The sequence below is a fragment of the Sabethes cyaneus genome, chromosome 1 (genome assembly GCF_943734655.1).
Source record: "Sabethes cyaneus chromosome 1, idSabCyanKW18_F2, whole genome shotgun sequence".
In the NCBI taxonomy this organism is placed as follows: Eukaryota; Metazoa; Arthropoda; class Insecta; order Diptera; family Culicidae; genus Sabethes; species Sabethes cyaneus.
Window position 1 is genome coordinate 81,368,491 of NC_071353.1, and position 15,341 is coordinate 81,383,831.

At 44.1% G+C, this 15,341-nt stretch overlaps 1 protein-coding gene across 3 annotated transcripts in view; it reads right to left on the reverse strand.

Moving 5' to 3' along the window:
• LOC128732919 (syntaxin-binding protein 5) overlaps positions 1–15,341 on the reverse strand; it is a 1,693,445-nt gene that overhangs the window by 1,300,386 nt on the left and 377,718 nt on the right. The window lies entirely within an intron of this gene.

The window sequence follows — 15,341 nt, forward strand, 5'->3', positions numbered from 1 at the left end:
AGCACGTAACGGGAGGTCCAAGGTGCCCGGCTGGTGTGCCGGCGACCAAGCCACGATCATAGTGCAAGTGACACAACTCAACCTGAACCACTGCAGCACGGCTCAGCAGCTGTTACACCAAGCAGTTTCCGAGTCGGCAACGGACGTTGCCATCATCTCGGACCCATATCGCGTCCCTGCCGAAAACGGCAACTGGGTGTCGGATGGGTCCGGGACGGCGGCTATATGGACGACAAGCAGGTTTCCGGTTCAAGAGGTTGTGTCAACCGCAGACGAGGGATTTGCGGTTGCCAAAGTGGGTGGAGTGTTCTACTGCAGCTGTTATGCTCCGCCGAGATGGACTATCGAGCAGTTTACGCGGATGGTAGACCGAGTATCAGTTGTGCTGACTGGTCTAAGGCCGGTGGTTGTGGCGGGAGACTTTAACGCTTGGGCGGTAGAGTGGGGAAGTCGTCGCACGAACCATAGGGGTCGGATTCTGCTTGAGGCTCTGGCAAAGCTCAACGTAGATTTGGCCAACGTCGGCACCACAAGTACCTTCAGTAGGAACGGTGCGGAGTCTATCAACGACGTGACATTTGGCAGTCCTGGTCTGATAGGAGACTGGAGGGTAGATAATGGCTACACTCACAGTGACCATCAGGCGGTCCGCTATGGTGTCGGTCAGATAACGAGGCGGCAGGTGGCGAGTAGAGCCAACACTCCAACCACCCGTGGATGGAAGACATCATACTTCGATCCCGAAGTATTTGTGGAAGCGATCCGGAGAGAGTGCGGTGATCGCGGTATGCCCGATCCGAACGCTGATCATTTGGTTGAGGTACTGTCGCGATCGTGTGACGCTACCATGCCTAGGAAAGGTCGACCTAGGTATGGCAGGTCACCGGCTTACTGGTGGACAGATGAAATTGCGGAACTCCGCGGAGCCTGCTTTCGTGCGAGGAGAATTATGCAAAGAGCTCGTTCGGACGAAGGCAGGGTTGAATGTCGAGTAGCACTTGTTGCTGCACGCGCAGCGCTTAAGAGTGGGATAAAAGCTAGTAAACGAGACTGCTTTGAAAGGTTATGTGCTAGTGCCAATGCGAACCCGTGGGGTGATGCCTACAGGGTCGTAATGGCAAAGACCAAGGGCGTGATGGCGCCCGCTGAGCAATCACCAGATATGCTGGAGCGAATCATCGAGGGCCTCTTTCCGTGCCACGAGCCAAGGCCCTGGCCCCAGGCCGCTGAGTCGTCCCACGGCCGACGTTCCAGTATCTCAGACCATAGCGTAGGATGGTCGGCCTCCCAGCCGAACATCCAAAGTAACGTGGGCGACGGCGGTTTGGAAGTCGGGGAGGAAGTGACGGTTACGAACGAGGAACTCATTGATATCGCTAAATCCCTAAAGGTGAGCAAGGCACCGGGGCCAGACGGTATCCCGAATATGGCCATTAAAGCGGCTATTCTGGAGGCCCCCGAATTATTCGGGGCAGTAATGAATAGATGCCTGGAAGCTGGCCACTTCCCGGACAGATGGAAGCGACAGAACCTGGTCCTATTGCCGAAGCCGGGCAAACCTCCGGGTGTCCCCTCGTCATATAGGCCGATCTGTCTACTCGATACTGCCGGCAAGGTGCTGGAGAGGGTTATCCTTAACAGACTCGTACAGTACACGGAGGGTACAAACGGGCTGTCAAGGAACCAATTCGGCTTCCGAAAAGGCAAATCTACTGTGGATGCCATCTTGTCTGTCACTAAGACAGCTGAGGTGGCAATCCAGCCCAAGAGGACAGGCATTCGTTATTGCGCAGTTGTCACGCTCGACGTGAGAAATGCGTTTAATAGCGCTAGCTGGGACTCCATAGCCAGCTCGCTTCGGAGCGTCCAAGTGCCGGTGTCGCTGTACAGAATTCTGGAAAATTATTTCCAGAATCGTGTGCTATGCTACAACACGGAGGAGGGTCAGAAATGCGTTCCAATCACCTCAGGGGTTCCGCAAGGTTCCATACTGGGCCCGGTGTTGTGGAACGTCATGTATGACGAGGTGTTGAGGCTAAAGCTCCCGGTAGGGGTGGTGATTGTCGGCTTTGCGGACGATATCACCTTGGAAGTCTACGGCGAATCTATCAGAGAGGTTGAGTTGACGGCTGCCCACTCTATAAGCATTGTTGAAGATTGGATGCGATCCAGGAAACTGGACCTAGCGCATCATAAAACGGAGGTTATTGTGGTGAACAACCGCAAGTCGGTGCAGCAAGCAAATATCAGCGTCGGGGACTGCACTATTTCGTCAACGCGGTCCTTAAAACTCCTTGGAGTCATGGTCGACGACAAGCTCAAGTTCGGGAGCCACGTCGACTATGCCTGCAAGAAGGCTTCCACAGCTATTTCGGCATTGTCTCGTATGATGTCTAATAGCTCTGCGGTATATGGCAGCAAGCGAAGGCTTTTAGCCAACGTGGTCCAGTCCATACTCAGGTATGGCGGGCCGGTGTGGTCATCGGCGTTAGGTACCAAAAGCTATCTAGCCAAGCTGGAAAGCACCTATCGTCTCATGTGCTTAAGAGTGGCGAGTGCGTATCGCACAGTTTCACATGACGCAATCTGCGTCTTAGCGGGTATGATGCCTATTGGTATCATCATCAGCGAGGACGTAGAGTGCTTCAACCAACGTGGAACTAGAGGCATACGGAGTACCACGAGATCGGCCTCGATGATCACATGGCAGCGGGCATGGTCTGATTCCACAAAAGGCCGGTGGACACATCGACTTATCCCGGAACTATCCGGATGGGTCAACAGGCGCCATGGCGAAGTCAACTTCCACCTGACACAGATTCTGTCAGGGCATGGTTGTTTTAGACAGTATCTGCACAAGTTTGGGCATGCGGAGTCCCCCGAGTGTCCGGAATGCGCGGACGTCGAGGAAACTGCAGAACATGCTTTCTTCATGTGCCCTCGTTTCGCGGGCGTGAGAAGCAACATGATGGCAGTTAGCGGACAGGACACTACTCCGGATAACTTAGTCCAAAGGATGTGTTCTAGCTCGGACGTCTGGGGTGCGGTCAATGCGGCTGCTACTCAGATCGTACTTGAGCTACAAAACCGCTGGAAAGCCGATCAACGGCGAATAAACAGCCTAACTACCATAGTCCAGTAGTTATCTAAGAGCGTGCGTGAAGCACAATAGCCCCTCCCTGAAGTAATACCGATAAGGTGGTTCCAGGGGGGATTGAGGCTGGAGACTCGAGTAGGGTTTTAGTGGGTCTGGATCTTCACGATCTTCACGAGATACCAAACCCCACTCCCTGAGCTGTCTTCTCAGGTGTCTGATAGCAGATTTCCCTACTCGTCCCTACTAACACTAACATACATGCATGCATACATACATACAGGATGGTAAATGGTTGAATAATGCGTTCCAGAACTACCACGAAGTTCCACAGCCTCTTATTTAGCAACTCCTATCTCTACCTCCTCGTGGTACCATCCAGGATATGTTATTTAGTGGAAATCGGACAACCTGTGGAAACTAGGGTCGTATGCGGACAGAGAAGGGGGCACTCATGCGAATGCGGATTTCGGTAGAAGCATATTCGATGAACCTGAAAATACTGAGAACCTGAGCAGAGGTTCCAAAGCCCCCAAAGGAGGATGCCATTATCGAGTTCGTGGCAGGTTGCAGCACCTTAGCGAAGGACCTGAAACAAAGTCTGCTCATGCTTCGGAGCACCATGCGTGCTGCGACGAAGGAGCACAGCGAACTCGAAGTGCGAGTAAAAGTGGCAGAGAAAGAGACCGAAAGACGCTTGTATCGCGGTCTGCACAAACGGATGCCTGCCCGTCAATGGCTGATCATACCGTGGCCTTCGCGACTACGGAGCAGTTTAACGACAACAAGGCATCCGCCAAACGCGCAAGGGGAAGAAACCCCCACGGGCCCGAAGAAGCGCCTGATAGCAGAGGGCCGCAAGCTAACTGAAGAGCCCACTGAGGGTAACAAGACGCTGTTAGCGTCCGGTAACCAGTGGGAGTTGGTGAAAAAGAAGAAGGTCAGGAAGAAAGAGGAGGATCGAGCTCCATCGAAAGTGGCCAGGAAAAAAGGAGCAAAGGCGATGCCCTTATCCTCAAAACTGAGGGGCCGAAATATTCGGAAGTTTTAAAGCCCATGAGAGGGCACAATCAGTTGAAGGGCCTTCGCGCGGATGAGCGGAGTATCCACCGCTCTCGCACAGGCGACATGATCCTTGAACACAAAAAGAATGCCACTGAAAAGGGTTCTGCTTATAAAGTGCTGGCAGAAAAGGTCATTGGCGATAGCGTGCAGATCCGCGCACTAACGCCCGAGATGAATCTCCAGCTTAAAAACCTGGACGAGATCACCCAAGCGGGGAAACTAGCACGAGCTCTCAAGGAGCAATGTAACGTGGTGGTGACTACCGAGGCAGTTCGTCTGCGCAAGGGACCGGCGGGAACCCAGGACGCAACTATAAGACTTCCACTGGTAGACGGAAATGCAGCCCTGAAAGTGGCTAAGCTGAAGGTGGACTGGTCCGTATGCCCACTGAGCGTGTTCTAGCAGCCGGAGGCATGCTTTCGGTGCTTTGAGAGAGGGCACAGGTCCTGGAGCTGTAAGGGGCTAAACCGAAGCCACTTGTGTAGGAGATGTGGCGGTACAGGCCATATAGCAAGGGACTGTACTGCGCCACCCAAGTGTCTGATATGTACCGGCCAACGGGACGCTAAGCACATAATAAGAGGCCCGAAGTGCCCGGCAGGCGCGCCGGCAACTAAAACACGGGCGTAGTGCAGGTAACGCAACTGAACTTGAATCACTGCTACGCGGCCCAGCAGCTGTTACACCAAGCAGTTACTGAGTCGTTGACGGACATCTCATGCAATCATCTCGGACCCACACCGCATCCATGCCGGAAACGGTAACTAGGTGTCGGATAGGTCCGGGACGGCGGCCATATGGACGACAAGCAGGTTCCCGGTTCAAGAGGTTGTGTCAACTGCAGACGAGGGATTTGCGGTTGCCAAAGTGGGTAAAGTGTTCTACTGCAGCTGTTATGCTCCGCCGAGTTGGTCTATCGAGCAGTTTACGCGGATGGTAGACCGAGTATCATTTGTGCTGACTGGTCTAAGGCCGTTGGTTGTGGCGGGCGACTTTGACGCTTGGGCGGTAGAGCGGAGAAGTCGTCGCACGAACCATAGGGGCCGGATTCTGCTTGAAGCTCTGGAAAACCTCAAGGTAGATCTGGTCAACGTTGGCACCACAAGTACCTTCAGTAGGAACGGTGCGCAGTCTATCATCGACGTGACATTCGGCAGTCCTGGTCTGATAGGAGACTGGAGGGTAGACAATGGCTACACCCACAGTGACCATCAGGCGGTACGCAATGGTGTCGGTCAGATAACGAGGCGGCAGGCGGAGAATAGAGCCGACATTCCAACTACCCGTGGATGGAAGACATCATATTTTGATCCCGAAGTATTTATGGAAGCAATCCAAACGCTGATCATTTGGTTGAGGTACTGTCGCGAGCATGTGACACTACCATGCCTTGGAAAGGTCGACCTAGGTATGGTAGGTCACCGGCTTACTGGTAGACAGATGAAATTGCGGAATTCCGCGGAGCGCACTATGGTCGAAAAAGCCAAACTTCCAGACAAAAATCTATATCTCGAAAACCATTGGCTCTACATATTTCATGTATTCAGAAGATTTTGTTTAGAAAAAAAGACCTATCTTTTGGTATAATTAGTCATTAGAGTGGTCCACTTTTACTCGTTATAAAAATTTTAACTTTTTTGTCTTGCGATATAGAGCAATACTTACTTATTGCAATACAATACTACTTATTGCAATATTTTCAAAACTTTCTCCAGGAATTTGTAATGGTGCGTTGAAATATTCCTCATTGTACTTAAAAGCTTATGTTGTGCTTTGTTAATACTTCAAATAATTCTTCTTGAAGAAAAATGCATGTATCCCTTACAATTGAACAATTTTTTTTTCGATTCCACTGGCATGTCCTTCTTTACGACATTGTATGCTTTGAAAACTTCATCACATCTGATCTTTTTAGAAAGAAAACTAACATAAATTCGAGGTATTCTAAAATGTTTTTAGGGTTTTTGGAATTTGCTATAATTTTTTTTAATATTTTGTATAGACATGTATTTCCATTTTGCTTGCCGCCTTGCAGACTGATTCTAGTAGAATAAGCTCACAGTTGGTTACTTCTACGGCTTGATAACGAGAGATTTTACGCATTCTCTCAGCACTCAACTTGGTCAAATGTTTTTAGGACGACCTATCGATTCAAGCTATAATGGGAGTCAACTATAGCAGAATTCGAACCCAACTTTTCCCCAGGCCCTGCGGATCGCAGATATTGGTGAACCGTTGGACCACCGCGGGCTGAATATGGAAAAATACTCACTTTTCAAATGCGTTTTTCTCAGAACAGGACAAGTGTGGAAAAATGTCATTACATGAATTTTGTAGATCCAGGTACGTACTTTTAGACCATTCATTCTGTTTTCGAATATATGTGCTAACGGAAGTGTGAGACCCCGTGGAAAACTATAATATTTTGAATCGAAAACTTCTATATCTTCCTTCAGACAATAGATAGCAACTATCTAGAAGTTTTAAAAAATGCATTACTTTACGTTCTAAAAGTCATCGCAACAAAGTTTTCAAATTGGTTTTCAAATAGAAAAGTTAGAGCAAAAAAACTGCTTTTTCAAGATCCACCCTGACTTAATCTAGAAAATTCGTTGTATAGTGATACACAGATGAGATACAAATTTAGTTTCTTCAGCAAAGTTTCTGCAAAATAAATTATTTACAACTTTGTAGTAGAAAGTATTGCTCTATATAGCAAGACAATAAAGTTAAAAAATTTATAACGAGTAAAAGTGTACCACCCGAATGACTAATTATACCAAAAGATAGGTCTTTTTTCTAAACAAAATCTTCTGACTACATGAAATATGTAGAGCCAATGGTTTTCGAGATATAGATTTTTGTCTGGAATTTTGGCTTTTTCGACCATAGTGGAGCGTGCTTTCGTGCTAGGAGAATTATGCAAAGAGCTCGTTCGGACGAAGGCAGGGCTGAATGTCGAGTAGCACTTGCTGCTGCACGCGCAGCGCTTAAGAGTGGGACAAAAGCTAGTAAACGAGCCTGCTTTGAAAGGTTATGTACTAGTGCCAATGCGAACCCGTGGGGTGATGCCTACAGGGTCGTAATGGCAAATGCCAAGGGCGTGATGGCGCCCTCAGAGCAATTGCCAGATATGCTGGAGCGGATCATCGAGGGCCTCTTTCCGCGCCACGAGCCAAGGCCCTGGCCCCAGGCCGCTGAGTCGTCCCACGGCCGACGTTCCAGTATCTCAGACGATAGCGTAGGATGGTCGGCCTCCCAGCCGAACATCCAAAGTAACATGGGCAACGGCGGTTTAGAGGTCGGTGAGGAAGTGACGGTTACGAACGAGGAACTCATTGAGATCGTTAAATCCCTAAAGGTGAGCAAGGCACCGGGGCCAGACGGAATCCCGAATTCGGCCATTAAAGCGACTATTTTGGAGACTCCCGAATTATTCGGAGCAGTAACGAGTGATGGCCACTTCCCGGACAGATGGAAGCGACAGAACCTGGTCCTATTGCCGAAGCCGGGAAAACCTCCGGTGTCCCCTCGTCATATAGGCCGATCTGTCTGCTCGATACTGCCGGCAACGTGATGGAGAGGGTTATCCTTAACAGACTCGTACAGTACACGGAGGGTACAAACGGTCTGTCAAGGAACCAATTCGGCTTCCGAAAAGGCAAATCTACGATAGATACCATCTTGTCTGTCACTAAGACAGCCGAGGTGGCAATCCAGCGCAAAAGGACAGGTATCCGCTATTGCGCAGTTGTCACGCTTGACAACTGCAGCGCTAGCTGGGACTCCATAGCCAACTCGCTTCGGAAAGTTCAAGTGCCGATGTCGCTGAACAAGATTTTGGAAAATCCAGAATCGAAATTCCAGAATCGTGTGCTATGCTACAACACAGAGGAGGGTCAGAAGTGCGGTCCAATCACCGCAGGGGTTCCGCAAGATTCCATACTGGGCCCGGAGTTGTGGAACGTAATGTATAACGAGGTGTTGAAGCTAAAGTTCCCGGTAGGGGTGGTGATAGTTGGCTTTGCGGACGACACCTTGGCGGCGGTCACCTTGGAAGTCTACGGTGAATCTATCAGAGACGTTGGGTTGACGGCTGCCCACACTAAAAGCATTGTTGAAGATTGGATGCGATCCAGAAAACTGGAGCTAGCGCTTCATAAAACGGAGGTTATCGTGGTGAACAACCGCAAGTCGGTACAGCAAGCAAATATCAGCGTCGGGTACTGCACTATTCCACCAACGCGGTCCTTAAAACTTCTGGGAGTCATGGTCGACGACAAGCTCAAGTTCGTGAGCCACGTCGACTATGCCTGCAAGAAGGCTTCCACAGCTATTTCGGCATTGTCTCGTATGATGTCTAATAACTCTGCGGTATATGGCAACAAGCGAAGGCTATTAACCAACGTGGTCCAGTCCATCCTAAGGTATGGCGGACCGATGTGGTCATCGGCGTTAGGTACCAAGAGCTATCTAGCCAAGCTGGAAAGCACCTATCGTCTCATGTGCTTGAGAGTGGCGAGTGCATATCGCACAGTTTCACATGTCGTAATCTGCGTCTTAGCGGGTATGATGCCTATTGGCATCATCATCATCAGCGAGGACGTAGAGTGCTTCAACCAACGTGGAACTAGAGGCATACGGAGTACCACAAGATGGTCTAATTTCACAAAAGGTCGGTGGACATATCGACTTAACCCGGAACTATCCGGGTGGGTCAACAGGCGCCACGGCGGAGTCAACTTTCATCTGATACAGATTCTGTCAGGGCATGGTTGTTTCAGACCAGGGGAGGACTGGCCCACCGGACAACCGGGCAAATGCCCGGTGGGCCCTAGTAAAAATTTCGTTGTTATCAAAATGAGATTTTCCAAAATTTTTATTTCAGTTAAACTCTTTCTACGACTCACGAATGTTCAATTGCTGGGGCCCCATGATTTATGAAATCAACCGATTTGATGATTGAAAATTCAGCTTCAAATGGGACTATTGGGGCCCGAACTTTAAATAAACCAAAATTTCTCTTTCAATTAAACTTTTTCTATGACTCACGAATGCTCGATTGCTGGGGCCCCATGATTTATAAAATCAACCGATTTGATGATTGAAAATTCAGCTTCAAATGGGACTGTTGGGGCCCCGAACTTTAAAACAAAATTTCTCTTTCAATTAATCTTTTGCTACGACCCACGAATGTTCAATTGCTTAGACCCCATAATTCATGAAATCTACCGATTTAACTTTAAAACAAAATTTCTCTTTCAATTAATCTTTTGCTACGACTCACGAATGTTCAATTACTTGGGCCCCATGATTCATGAAATCAACTGATTTGATGATTGAAAATTCAGCTTCAAATGGGACTATTGAGGCCCCGAATTTTAAAACAAAATTTCTCTTTCAATTAATCTTTTGCTACGACTCACGAATGTTCAATTGCTTGGGCCCCATAATTCATGAAATCATTTAAGTTGAGCTGTTGGGGTCCAAGCTCCGAAAATATTACCAGCTTCAATTCTGAGTTTTTAAAACTAGAATTAGTGTTTCATCCGCAGTTTTTTGACTACTTATAAATATTGAACTGTCGGCTTAAGATCCATACTCAGTTTACTTCAGTGGCGAGAGTCCGTTATCGATCCTGCGCCGAATGAATTATGGTCCTACAGTACTCAATCCTGGGTTACCTGTCTTCAAACCCCTCGAACACCAGCTGAACGTGCATCATCCTCGATAGCGCACATCTATCAGTGCGATGTCTACTCCGAAGTCTACGGCCTCTTCTTGATTCTCTGCCTAAAATAATTTTGGCTACTCTTTCGTCGGGCATTCTAGACACGTGACCAGCCAGCGCAGACTGCCACACTGTACTATCTTCATTATAACAGCATATTTGCATTCTTAATGTGGTTCATGCGTCTGCGCTACACTCCATTTTGGGTTTTGCCAAATTCTACGCTCAGCTTCTTTTAGCGTCCATGATTCATGACCGTAAAGGGCTACCGATAGGAATAGTGTTCTCTAGAGCGTCAGTTTTATGCGAATTTGCAAGCTACGGAACTTCAGCTACCAAATGTAATGCCTGCGTAAAGACCAATTCGCAACTGCAATTAGTCGCTTTATTTTGCGACTTACATCGTTATCACATGTCACGAGTATACCAAAATATATTCAGTTCCTCTTCGACACCAACACCATTTGGATTTCCACGCCATGTACTTCGTTTTGGCGGTGTTAATGGTAAGTCCAAATTTCACAATAAATGTAGCCTTTAGTTCTTTCGCTGCTCTACTTTTGATTTCAGTGATATCGACGTCATCCGCAAAAGCAAAAAGCACATGAGATCTCATCTGCTATTCTGACTCATAATTTTTACTCATCCAGCGTTACACGAATCAACGTAACTAGTTCTGTGGGAAAACCATGTCCTAGCGTTAACTGTCACGGCTCATTTCGTTTGACTGAATCGTATGCCGCCTTGAAATCCATAAAAATATGATGAGTCTGCAAGTTGTACTCCCGGAACTCGTCAGTTACTAGACGCAGGGTAAATATCTGATCCATCGTGAAGCGACCCTTATGAAACCAGCTTGATACTTGCCGACGAAGAACTCAGCTAACGGACTCAGTCTAAAACACAGGATAGGGAGAAGGTGCTCTCCCAAAATTGGCAAAATTGAGCAACGTAATGCCTCGATAGTTTTTACACTCAAGTCGATGTCCGTTTTTAAAATTATGGGAAATGAGGCCAATCAACCACTCCTCCGATATTTATTTTCCTGCCATATTCTGTGCCTGACAGTGGCGAATTGTTTCGTACAGCTGCTCGCTCTCCATTTTTAGAAGTTCAGCCAGGATACCATCCTTTACAGCAACCTTACCGTGTTCCAACACGGCCACAGTTTGACCGTCGCTCAAAATTCTTATCCTGTACCTGCTGATTTTCGTGTTTACTTCTCTATTCAACAGCGTCTGGAAATACTCTTCCACCTGGCTGCTACCGTCGTTTTGACATTAAGCAGGTTGCCAGCACTATCATTGCACATCACAGGCATGGCAAAATTCTTGCACCTGACCCTTTTGTAGAAACTCCGTATGTCGTTGCTGACGAACCTCTCCTCTGGACTGGCGAGCACGTGCTCTTCGTACTGGCGTTTTTAGACGGTGGGTTCTTTTTCCGCAGCTCTACCAGGACGAACCTCACATTGGGCATTCCTTACATTGGAATCGTGTGCAGAAATTCTACAATCCACTACAATTCTACAATCCGCACAGAATACCTTGCTTATAGAAGCAGGATTCTTATAGGAGAATCCAAGAGTTTAATCCCAGGGATAGCTATAACTCGACACGGGTATCGCCTGCACTATGAACTGTTCTGTTTTGACGTGTAGACGCAGTAAGCTACTCATTTATATTGAACTATATATATATATATATATATATATACAATATATATATATATATATATATATATATATATATATATATATATATATATATATATATATATATATATATATATATATATATATATATATATATATATATATATATATATATATATATATATATATATATATATATATATATATATATATATATATATGACACATTCCGCGGGCCGGTATACCAACCAGACATTTTATAAAAGTTGCTTTTAGCATTGTTGAATATTTTTTCATGATTGGGCAATGTTTGAACCTTTCAAAACTGCCATGACTGATATTCTAGCATTTTCGGAAGTTATATAAAACGTGTATCGAAAATAAATGAAATTTACGAGAAATAAATGATTTTTCGTGATATTTTTAAAAATACTGCTACAGTGCGCTAAAACATTTCATAATATCATTTGTTTTCGACCAACTTACAAAGGGATATATGCTGAATCCATTCCAAAAATAGTTTGGATGTAATTTTGCAGTTATTTTGTATTTCAAGTGGATGAAATAGGGTCATTTTTTTGCGTTGTAACGTCACGAAAAAGGTGTACTTTTTAGCTTTCGCAGAAAAGTACAAATTCGAACAATCTAATAATCCATATTCTCTTTGTACTCAAAAATACCTTTAAAACGGTGCCTAAAGAATGATGATAAGTTAAGTAGAACCTAAGTTACAACTGATTGAAGCTCGCGTTGTAACGTCACGGCGGGCAGCCGGACGGATTCAAAACAAGTGAGACATAAGTAATAGCATCGAAACCTTAAGACATAGCATTATAGTTGCTTCAAGAAAGTTTCTTCATTTAAAAAGCACTTTCTAGTGGTGAAAAAATATTCGGACATTAGGGTGTCCTCAAGCAGATACAAAAAATATTTTCTCTATTTTAATTCAGAAATGATTGCTGTCTACAGAAAATTAGTAAAAAAACTAATTTCAAGAAACTTCGTTGAATACTGAAGATTTATATTTCTAACGTGAAAAAAGTTATAGAGCAAAACTCTTAGGGACACCCTTAAAAAAATTTTTTTTTCGATCTAGTTCTTCAATAACGCTTCGTATGGCTTACAAATGTTTTAGGAAATTGGTAATCTAATTAAATTGCACATTTTTGTCGAAAATAGTAGAGCACTATCTTTTTCCCTTTAGAAACTATCACTGGCTTTTTTATTTTTATATGTACTCTTTAAGAGGGTGTGTCTCGGGGGAGAGCAGCTATGAGCAGCTAATCTCACTTGTTTTTGGCTTATAACTTTTTTACCTTTGTTATACTATATAACAAAGGTTTAGAAATTGGTCGAAAAACACGAAATTGATCCGAGGCCCGGAGGGCCGAATCACATATACCAATCGATAGAGCTCGACGAATTGAGCAATGTCTGTGTGTGTGTGTATGTGTGTATGTGTGTATGTGTGTATGTGCAGCTCATTTTCTATCGCCTGTTTCTCAAAGGTGGCTGAACCGATTTGACCGCTTTTACTTTTGTTTGAAAGGTATTATTGCCTAGTATATCACTATTGAATTGCATTGCTGTCTGACGTTTCGTTTAAAAGTTATAAGCAAAAATGTGAAAACTACGTGATACGCGTTTCTCCGGAACTACGCAACCAATTTGAACGATCTTAGTACCAAACGAAAGCTCTTGCTATTACTAAACTTTTTACCAAGTTTTATTGAAAACGGACAAGCAGTTTAAAAGTTAGCCTTAAAAAACCGGTTTTGACTAGGTACAAATGATCGCCTGTTTCTCAGAGTTGGCTGAACCGATTTATGCGCTATTATTCTCATTTGAAAGGTAATATAGCCTAATAGATCACTATTGATTTGTTTTTTGATTGGACGTTTAATTCAAAAGTTATGAGCAATCGTATACAACACATTAAAATTTACAATTATTTTCGACTATTTCATCTTAGATAATTTATCTAGTTTAAATTTTTTTGGCATCAAATTAGAGGTTTAATTGCTGCAAATATATCTGCAAAATTTCAGAAGAATTGGTTTTGCCGGTCAAAAGATATTAACCCTTGAACACTCGCGCCAACTTTTGTTACACGGTTGCTCGCTGGAGACAATAGCCCAAAACCAAAAAAATGTGCGCATTAGAGTTTTGACTAGGAAAACCTGGTTTTAGGTTTATCGCACCTTTGGAAGAGTTTCTTGAAATTGCAAGCTCTATCGTCTGGTAGAATTTAAATTTTGATTAATCCCCCTAAAAGTGAAATAAAAAAAATATTTTTCTTCAGTTTCAATATAACACATTGATGTGTTCTGTAAAGTTGAAGAGTATATTATTACAAGAAACTTTGCTGAAGACAGTAACCTTCTATCTCTTCAGCGAAGAGAGAAAAATCTTATTTATTTGTCAAATCAGTTTTTCCATTTTAGCTCGTTTTGTAATTGTTGTATGACTTTTTCATGTTGTACAAATAGTAAAAATACACAACTTTGCTGAACATAGTATACCTCTATGATTGCTTGTTTAGGAACTGTAGAACTTTGATTATAAAAATATCCTAGTTTTGACCCCAAATTACTCGACTACCGACAGACGGATACATTTAAAACATTTTACTTTTGCTGATAGTTTTGTTGCATACAGACACTATTTTTCCATATGGAGAAACGAGAGAAAGTTCCAGCTGGGGCCTATTGCGGTACACCTCACATACTGATTGCTTCGTTTCTGTGATGTCAGTTTTTGCTGATCTATTTTGCCAACAGTTTAAAGTATTAATGCATTGAATAATTATGGTATTTTGCTCATAACAAGTTTATTGAAAAATATACGTTAGTTAAACATCAATTTGTAACTTTATAACAATATGGCGTTCTAAAACCTACACGTGTTGTACAAAATACAACAGCGTGAGTAACCGAAGGTTAATAAAAATTGATGAAAACTTTATTGAATCAATTAGAATGGCATTACAGTAAATTATGCATAGTTCAAAACCTTTAAACTAGACCTTTACTACGCAATGTATATGTTAAATAATAATATTTCCTCTTACAACTTACTTTTACTTGCATTTACTCAAATTAGTAACAACTTACTTATACTTTCTCAGCAATTTCATGAAAAAAGGATCTATCAAAATTTATAAGTGCTCCTATTTTGTTCAAATTTTGTAAACTTTTTCAATTGCCAAAAAAATTATGTAAACAAACGCACTACGCAACGTTAACGTAGATGCAGACCGTATAACAAAGGTTCTTTCACCACTAGGTGGATTAAACCGGGTTTTTTATGTAAGAAATATAAATCTTAACCATTCAACAAAGTTTCTTAAAATTAGTTTTTCTACAAATTTTCTGTAGACAGCAACCATTTCTGACTTAAAATAGAGAAAATATTTTTTGTATCTGCTTGAGGACACCCTAATGTCCGAATATTTCTTCACCACTAGAAAGTGCTTTTTAAATGAAGAAACTTTTCTGAAGCAACTATTATGCTATGTCTTAAGGTTTCGATGCTATTACTTATGTCCCACTTTCTTAGCATCCCTCCCACAGCGCGACGTAATTTTTGAACAACCCCACAATTACGTAGGCGAAATAGTGAAAGACAAATTAACAACACATTTTTGGATTATCCCTCATGTACAGAGGGCAGCAACAGCGATAATTAACGAATATTAAATGAACAGATTTTTCGTGACGTTACAACGGAGCTACGACCCTCTCTGTGCAAAGCAGAGCGTTGTAACGTCACGAAAAGTAAGAGCTGTTTAAAAATTA